Here is a 10,059-nt window from a genome sequence, read left to right on the forward strand (position 1 = left end):
CTCGCAGACCTTCAAATTCAATAACTTCCAGTGGAAGCCATTCTCATGTTCAGCTGTGACTCACGGAGTGTTGCCATCAAATGAAGAATCCTAGAGTGATGCATGTCTGAATTAGCCAAAGACCTCAGGCAGGCTTCTAGCCAGGATACCTCTGGACCCCTTTTTCTGACCTCTTCCACCTCTTTTGTTAGTTTTTGTTAGTCCTTGTTCAGACAGTAGCTTCCTACCCTGTCCCATGTATTCAGGAGCACAGGAAGCTCTCCCTGGAAAACAGGTCCTCGGAATTGTTTGGACTATTTTTGTAGGTTCTATCTTGTCTGTTGCTACATTGCCTAGGACAGTTGGAGCCCGAATGCCATCACGAGCCCTCTACTGCTTCTGTAAATCAAGTAACATTGTAATGTAAAACTCCCGGGACCCCCTGCGGGTGACAGAGAATTCACCTCTTGGTAGGTATGTGGTAGGCCCCAGAATCTGTTTGAGGAGTCGATTCTGTCTTGTTTCAGAGGGTAGCCATGTTCAGTAGTTAGATTCGAGTCCAGTAGCACCTTAGAGTCCAACAAGATTTTCAGGGTCTAAGCTTTTGTGAATCAAAGTCCACTTCGGGACAAAGGGAGCTTTGACTCTTGAAAGCTTATACCATGAAAATTTTGTTGGTCTCTGAGCTGCTAATAGACTCGAATCTAATTGTTTTCTATCTTGGACTCAATGGGTATTGGCAATGTGGGGGAAAAACCCCAGGGAGAACAATGAATTCCCTCATGAATTCCTGAAGGTATATTTATGGTTTTTCATTCCTCCGCGGTGTAGGGAAACCACTAAAGAAACACTCTACTTCTGAAACAGGCCATGGCTTTATGTCCGAGATGTCTGAGAGTTTGTTTAGCATTTGTGAATTCTTGTGAGAACGAGTGAAGCATTGTAGGAGCCGGATGAATGCTAACCGGCCAACCTGAAGCGCGTATGAACAGTTTGAGCACAATCTCCTGAGAATGAAGAAGACATCTTGGTCAACAGTGTGATTTTGAAGGGCGATCTAAAGTAAATTGGCTGGGGTGGGGGCAGGAATCTTCTCCTCTTGTGAGGAGAATCCTTGCGGGAGGAGATCTCTGGCGTCCTTCAGAGCCATGAGACGATTTTACTGGAAGACTGTGTTGGGAACTGACCTTGGGAGGGAGTCCTGAAAGAACAGAAATGGTGCCAAATCAGAGCTTCAGAATTTTGGGAGGTAAAAAAGGTAACTTTGCTAATACACATTTCTGCCCGAGCCGATTCCCATGGTTTGGTCTGAAATTTGAAACGACCAAAAAAGTAGAGAAGCATCCAAACGTTCTTGCTCCTTCACTTGTCATTAACTGGCTTGCTCTGGCTTAAGGCCATGGTACCGTTGGCAAAATTGTGAAGTACAGCTTTCATTGGATTTTACCTTTTCAAAATACGAGTGGTGGTGGGGGATTGCATATTGGAATATTCCTTTATGGGAGGATAAGGATGCCCCTGCCCACAGAAAACCAGAATGGCAGGGAGAAATTTGATGGAACCCTTTCTCTTCACAGGCTAGCCATTTTTGTGGAGGGAGGATTTGGGGTAGGGGAGCATTCAAAGATGCAAGTTTATACTTTTTTTGTGTAAGGAGTGATAGTATACTCCAGGAAATGTGTCTGTTTATTTATTTGCTTCATTTATAACCTGCCTTTCTCCCTAATGGGGACCCCAAATGACTCACAACGGTTCTCCTTTCCTCCATTTTATCATCCTAATAACCCTGTAAGGTAGGTAAGGCTGGCCCAAGGTCACCCAGTGGATTTCCATGTCGGGGCAGGGATTTGAACCTGCGTCTCTTGGATCCTAGTCCGACACCCTATTGCTGTGTAAAGGAAACCAGTACAGCATAGCGATTAAACAAGAACCAGACGAGACTAGGGTTGAAATATCCTGCCAGCCATTAGTGGCCTCAGACCAGTCATGATCACTTAGCCTAATCTACCTCACAGGGTTGTTGTGAGGATCAAAGGAGAGGGAGAACCATGTTTGTCCCCCTGAACTCCTTGGAAGAAGGGCAGGATTTAAAAAAGAAAGGGAGGAAAACGATGTTAACTTGTCCATAGATTCAGTTCCCTGATCTGAGTTTCCTGAAGATTTTTTTTAAAGAAAGCAGCAGACACCCATCCAGAAATGGTTGGGCATAAACCTCCCCCCCCACCCAGGTTGCCACCCTGAATCACAAAGCACCTGCAATATACAGTAAGGTTGTCAAGATCCAGGTGGTGGCTGGAGATCTCCTGGGATTACAACTGATCTCCAGGCCACAGAGATCAGTTTACCTGGAGAAAATGTCCCATTTGGAAGGTGGACTCTATGGCATTATACCCCATTGAAGTTCCTCCCCTCCCCAAAGCCTGCCCACTTCAGGCTTCACCCCCTCCCCAAAATCTTCAGGTATTTCTCACCCCAGAGCTGGCAACCCTAAATATACAGAGTGAAGAGCGAAGTCACCTGCCGGGTCTCCTTTCTGCTATGAACCCATACGAGATGGTTGTTGTTTCTCCTGCCAGTGTTAAGCTCTTTGTTTATATTGTACATATGCAGTCGAGAGAGTATCCTTTTACCGTGCAACAGAAGAAAGGTGAGAGAAGGACGGGGATTATCCGGCAAGCCGGCCAAAAGATCCTTTTTGTGATGTCACCGTCTTTTTTTGGGGTACGCCGATCATTTCCTTTCGACTCACCACCAAAGCGTTTTCATCCGGCTGAGTTTCTTCCCCGATAGGCATCCGCACAATCTGCTTTCATCCTACTGTTCTGAAGATGGACATTTCTCTCTTTTTAAAAAAATGTACCATAACTGAGGTTTGACTGATTGGTTGTGTTCGTGCTGTAGCCTCCGCAGATTTCTGGACACAAGAAATGTGTAAAAAAAAAGAAAGAAATTGATCTATGCAATGTTTTGCTTGCTCTACTCTGTAAAGAATCAGTTTTTAGATACATGGGGAAAAAAGAATGATTCCTTGTGAGATTGTGTAGTGTTTTTTTCCCCTACACTATTTAATGCTCAGAGGGGAGGGGAGGCAGCATGGTATGGCCCAATCTAGTCAGATCTGGAAGCTAAGCAGGGTCAGCCCAGGTTAGTATTTGGATGGGAGACCACCAAGGAATACCAGGGTTGCTATGCAAAGGAAGGCACTGGCAAACCACCTCTGTTAATCTCTTGCCTTGAAAACCCCATAAGAAGTAGGGTTTCCAACCTCCAGGCACTAGGTGGAAATCTCCTGCTATTACAACTGATCTCCAGCCAATAGAGATCAGTTCACATGGAGAAAATGGCCACTTTGGCAATTGGATTCTATGGTATTGAAGTCCCTCCCCTCTCCAAACCCCGCCGGTGGCGGAGAGGGACCTGGCAACCCTAATAAGAGGAATTGGTTTTTATATGCTGATTTTCTCTACCTGGTTTAAAGGAGAATCAAACCGGCTTACAATCTCCTTCCCTTCCTCTCCTCTGACATGGAGAATCAAACAGATTAGAGTCCACCGCTCTTAACCACTACACCACGCTGGCTCGCCAGCTGAATCAGCTGAAAGTTGACAGCACTTCACACACACAGAGGGATTGGGGTGGCAACCCTGATTTTAAACAAGCATATGCGCATGCATGCATGCATGTCCCAATGACTAACTGGTTTCAAAAGAGAATTAGACACATGGAGGATGGGTCTGTCGATAACTATTAGCCATGATGACTAAATGGGACCTCTGTATTCAGAGGCAGTCAATCTCTGAATGCCAGTGCTGAGGGGGGCAATAAGAGGAGCAGGCCTAGGCCTCCGTGGCCTGCTCGTGGGCCTTCCAAAGGCATGCGGTTGGCCACTGTGTGAAACAGGATTCTGGACTAGATAGACCGTTTCCTTATGTCCTTAAGGCAGAAAGGAGGATCAGGTTCCCCAAAGCCTTCCCTTCCACACATCCCTCACACGGTGTTCCATTTTCTCCATTTTCCCCACAATTGTCCACCTTCCAGAGGGTTACCCAAACAGAAATTCAGTGTGTCCGAGATACAAAAGTTCTAAAAACATAAGAGAAGCCCTGCTGGGTCAGTCCAAGGCCCATCAAGTCCAGTAGTCTGCTCACACAGTGGCCAACCAGGTGCATCTAGGAAGCCCCCAAACAAGACAACTGCAGCAGCACCATCCTGCCTGTGTTCCACCGCACCCAATATAACAGGCATGCTCCTCTGATACTAGAGAGAATAGATGTGCATCATGACGCGTATGTATTTTGGCTTGTAGCCATGGATAGCCTTCTCCTCCATGAACATGTCCACCCCCCTCTTAAAGCCTTCCAAGTGGGAAGCCATCACCACATCCTGGGGCAGGGAGTTCCACAATTTAACTCTGTGTTGTGTGAAGAAATACTTCCTTTTATCTGTTTTGAATCTGTCACTCTCCAGCTTCAGCAGATGACCCCACTTTCTGCTATTATGAGAGAGGAAGAAAAGCCTCTCCTTATCCACTCTCTCCATAGCATGCATAATTTTATAGACCTTTATCATATCTAAGCTGCTTTTTCTATAGAGAGAAGCCTATAATTATTTTGTAGGATGCTTTGGCCATATCCCAGTAGGGTTTCAAAACAGATACTAAGGGGCCAAGGTGAGGTAGCCAGCTCTGGGTTGGACAATTCCTGAAGATTTGGGGAGGAGGGCAGGGTTTGGGGAGGGGGGAACCCTCAGCAGGGTATCATGCCAATGAGTCCACCCTCGGCAGCCGTTTTCCTCCCAGGGGAACTGATCTCTGTCATCTGGAGATCACGTCCAGGAGATCTCCAGGTCCCACCTGGAGGTTGGCAAGCCTAGGCGAGTCTTCTAGGAATGCTGAAGACAGAGTGAATTATCAAAGCAAATGGAGGAGGAGGAGAAGAAGAAGAAGGGTTGGTTTTTATATGCTGACCACTTAAGGAAGAAGACCGGCTTACAATCACCTTCCCCTCCCCACAACTACCTGTGAGGTAGTTGGGGCTGAGAAAGCTGTGACTAGCCCAAGGTCACCCAGCTGGCTTTGTGTGGAGAAGTGGGGAAACAAATCCAGTTCACCAGATTAGCCTCTACAACTCATGTGGAGGAGTGGGGAATCAAACCAAGTTCTCCAGGTCAGAGTCCGCCGCTCCAAACCACACCACCACGCTGGCTCTCGAGCAAGATCCTCCCAAGTTGGCAAACCTGTGGGGCATGCTATTTTTTAAAGATTGCCCCAGTGGAGATCGTATTTGTGGACTGCAATCCCCGGAACACAAGACTGTTCGCCCAGATGGTGAGCTGTTTTACTGTTCCATTGTGGCTCCTCCCAAAGACCTCCTAGCTTCTTTCTCTGCAAAACATGTCCTGAACGGAGGCAGAAGCATTTAAAATGTCAGCGCTCACAGTAGCTGCCTAGCTTGTCTTTAAGCAAGCCCGCACAGGACTTAACACCTGGTGGTACGTCCCTTCACCACCACCCATCTGGTTTAGCATGAGCATATCAAATCAGCCACTAGGAGCTGCTGTCTGAATGCTGATTTGAAGTTCAGGCCATATCTTGTGCAGAAGACAACAGCCTGGAGTGTTTCTCTCCGGTCACTTGATGGCAGCCAAGGCAAAGCTGTCATAAAATTGTTCTATTCAAGGAACTGAAAGTGTCCTGTGTGTATTTCTCTTTAGTAGACGAGCGGCAGAAGCAAGAACCGGAATGGATTAAAAAGCTGTTAATTCCATCACTAGGGCTGTCAGCCTCCAGGTGATAGAGATCAGTTCCCCTGGAGAAAATGGCCACTTTGGCAATTGGACTTTATGGCATTGAAGTCCCTTCCCCCTCCAAACCCCGCCCTCCTCAGGCTCCACCCCTAAAATCTCCAGGTAGTTCCCAGCCCAGAGCTGGCCGCCCTATTGGTCACCAGCCTCTATTCAAAAGAGCCAGTGGTCCATTGTTGGGTCTAAGTTCACATTAGGTTTTCTTCAAGTCTCCATGAGTTCAGTGCTAGAAATTCAGTAGTAAGACTGCCAACTCTGGGTTGGGACATTCCTGGATATTTTGGTGGTGGACCCTAGGGGAAGCAAGTAGAGCTAGCGTGGTGCAGTGGTTAAGAGCGGTGAACTCTGAGATGGAGAACTAGGTTTGATTCCCCAGGCCTCCACATGGGCGGCAGACTCTAATCTGGTGAACTGGATTGGTTTCCCCACTCCTACACATGAAGCCAGTCACAGTTCTCTCCGAACTCTCTCAGCCCCACCTACCTCACAAGGTGTCTGTTGTGGGGAGAGAAAGGGAAGGTGATTGTAAGCAGGTTTGAGTCTCCTTAAAAGGTAGCCAAAATCCAGTGTATGTGTGCATTTTGCATTTGCATTTATTTATTTATATCTCACTATTCTCCCCCATTAGGATTCCAAGCAACTTTTACAACATCATTCTCCCCTCCTCTGTTTTCTCACAACAACCCTGTGCGGTAGGCCAGGCTGAGAGTTTGTGATGGGCCCAAGGTCACCCCGTGAGCTTGCATGGCAGAGGCAGGGATTTGAACTTGAACTGTCCAAGGTCCTAGTCTGCCATTCTATCCACTGCACCCCACTAGCTGTTGTTAACATACACACAAAATTCTCCCCTTAAGTGATCGTAAGAGACATGCATACTCAAAACCCCTGGAAAAATCACTCAAAAAGCCAGCTGAGTATTTTTTTTTATTCATTCATTCATTTTTAGACTTGTATCCCGCCCTTTCTCCTGGCCGAAGCTGGGCTCAGGGCAGCTAACATCAGATACAATCACCATAAAACACAATAGAATATACAAAAATTGTGCGTGTGTATTAAGTGCCATCAAGTTGTTTCCGACTCATGGCAACCCTATGAATCAATGTCCTCCAAAACGTCCTGTCCTTGACAGCCTTGCTCAGATCTTGCAAACTGAGGGCTGTGGCTTCCTTTATTGAGTCCATCCATCTCTTGTTGGGTCTTCCTCTTTTCCTGCTGCCTTCCACTTTTCCTAGCATGATTGTCTTTTCCAGTGACTCTTGTCTTATCATAATGCAACAAAAGTACAACAGCCTCATTTTAGTCATTTTAGCTTCTAGGGTCAGTTCAGGCTTGATTTGATCTATAACCCACTGATTTGTTTTTTTGGCAGTCCATGGTATCCGTAACACTCTCCTCCAACACCACATTTCAAAGGAATCTACTTTCTTCCTATCAGCTTTCTTCAATGTCCAGCTTTCACACCTATACATAGCAATGGAGAATACAATGGCATGAATTAACATGATCTTGGTGGCCAGTGACACATCCTTACACTTCAGAATCTTTTCTAGCTCCTTCAAGGCTGTCCTTCCCAGTCTCAATCTCCTCCTGTTTTCTTGGCTGCAGTCTCCCTTTTGGTTGATGATGGAGCCAAGAAATAGGAAGTCTTCAACAATTTCAGTTTCCTCATTGTCAACCTTAAAGTTGTGTAATTCTCCTGTAGTCATTACTTTTGTCTTCTTGATGTTCAGCTGTAGTCCTGCTTTGGCACTTTCTCTTTTAACTTTATGCAGTAGTCGTTTCAAGTCTTTTCACGTGCTGTAAATTAAAGTCAGATGGTGCTCATTCCTAGCACAAGGGGCCATGGCTGGCCCGGGGAAGCAGAGAGGTCCCCTATTAGAAGATCTGATGGAATAAGCAGCAAAGGGGAACGGGCATGCAATATGCCAACGGTGATATTTTGCTGCCTGTGCTCACATCCTGCTTTTCAAGAACCTGGGGTTGCACCCAAGAAGAAACACGCCTGTCAGGCATAAAACTGTATTAACATCTCATTGCCGTAATGGAGGAGATCTGGCCGAAAATGCAGCAAAAGCGTGGGATTATCACAACGTCCGCAGGATTGCTTGGCAGGCCATTTAATTACTTCGAGTTGTGCGGGGGGTGGGCACAGAAGGCAAGTCTGCTGATTGGAAGAGAATAGTTAAGAGCATTAATGTGCTAGAAAATGGTCTCCGCAAGCAAGTCGGTCAGTACGCGTACGTGTCGTGTGTCTGCTGGTGTCACTGTTCATGCCGGCGGCCCCAGGTTCATCCCTGGTGGCGTCTGCTTAATCTCTGGGTCACTTGGCATGTACTCAACTGACCTCGCAATCCCTCGCGGAATCTTCTTTGGTACGCTCCTGGGAACCATTTCTGTATCTGAAATGCAGGATGTCCCGGTGGAGATTTCCGGCAATCGGATTTCTCAAGACCGTTGACGTGTCACGACTGGGAAACGTTGTCCTAGACGCAAACCAGAATTAGACTCAGAAGAGCAAGGCACTTCAGCATGAACACAACTTGGCCATCTTTAATGCCAACACCTATACTTTTTTTTTAAAAAAAAGAGAGAGCCAGTGTGGGGTAGTGGTTAAGAGCAGTGGACTCTAATCTGGGGAACTGGGTTCAATTCCCCACTCCTCCACATGAAGGCTGCTGGGTGCCCTTGAGCCAGTCACAGTTCTCTCAGAACTCTCTCAGCCCCACCTACTTCACAAGGTGCCTGTTGTGGGGAAAGGAAGGGAAGGTTATTGTAAGCCGCTTTGAGACTCTATAAAGGTAGAGAAAAGCAGGGTATAATAACCAACTCTTCTTCTTTTTCTTCTTCCTCTTCTAAGACAAAATACTCTTCAAAGCCAAATTAAGTCAACATTTCTCTAAGCAAGGCATAGTATTAACTTTCTTAAATTTTCCCTATAGCCCTGAGCCTGCTGACATATATGTAGTGCCTACACCCCCTACTTAGAATGGCATGGAAAGGGGTTATTCTACCAACTCAGAATGCTAACTCTTCACTGTACTGCATGTGTCGACCAGGACCTAATACAATAGCAGTACAGAGTGAAATCCTGTGAAATCCACTCCTCAAGAACAGGCCGCCAGAGTAGGGATGCCAGCCTCCAGGTGGGGACTGGGGATCCCCTGTAGGGTTGCCAACCTGCAGGTACTAGGGTTGCCAGGTCCCTGTTTGCCACTGGCGGGAGGTTTTTGGGGCGGAGCCTCAGGAGGGCGGTGTTTGGGGAGGGGAGGGATTTCAATTGCCAAAGCGGCCATTTTCTCCAGGTGAACTGATCTCTATCGGCTGGAGATCAGTTGTAATAGCAGGAGATGGGCATTAAAATGGGCATTAAAATGGCAAATGAGATTCAATGTGAGCAAGTGTAAAGTGATGCATATTGGGGCAAAAAAATCTCAACTTCACATATACACTGATGGGATCTGTGCTGGCAGCGACAGACCAAGAAAGGGATCTTGGGGTGGTGGTGGATAGCTCAATGAAGATGTCAACCCAGTGTGCGGCTGCTGTAAAAAAGGCAAATTCCATGCTGGCCATAATCAGACGAGGAATAGAGAATAAAACTGCTGATATCATACTGCCCTTGTACAACTCTATGGTGAGACCACACTTGGAATACTGTGTACAGTTCTGGTCACCACACCTGAAAAAGGATATTACAGAGCTTGAGAAGGTGCAGAAAAGAGCAACCAAAATGATTAGGGGACTAGAGCAACTGTCCTTTCTCCTTCTCCCATAATACTAGAACACGGGGTCATATGCTAAAGCTTGAGAGCGAGAGATTCAAAAGAGATAAAAGGAAATATTTTTTCCACACAATGCATAGTTAAACTGTGGAACTCCCTGCCCCAGGATGTGGTGATGGCTGCCAGCTTGGAGGGCTTTAAGAGGGGAGTGGACATATTCATGGAGGAGAGGGGTATTCATGGATATTAGTTAGAATGGATACTGGTCATGCTGCATACCTATTCTCTCTAGTATCAGAGGAGCATGCCTATTATTTTGGGTGCGGTGGAACACAGGCAGGATGGTGCTGCTGCAGTCGTCTTGTTTGTGGCTTCCTAAAGGCACCTGGTTGGCCACTGTGTGAACAGACTGCTGGACTTGATGGGCCTTGGTCTGATCCAGCAGGGCCTTTCTTATGTTCTTATGAGATCTCCAGCTAGTATCTGGAGGTTGGCAACACTAGCAGGTACTAGCTGGAGATCTCCTGCTATTACAACCAATCTCCAGCCAAAAGAG

This window comes from Euleptes europaea, chromosome 2, assembly GCF_029931775.1.
Source record: "Euleptes europaea isolate rEulEur1 chromosome 2, rEulEur1.hap1, whole genome shotgun sequence".
In the NCBI taxonomy this organism is placed as follows: Eukaryota; Metazoa; Chordata; class Lepidosauria; order Squamata; family Sphaerodactylidae; genus Euleptes; species Euleptes europaea.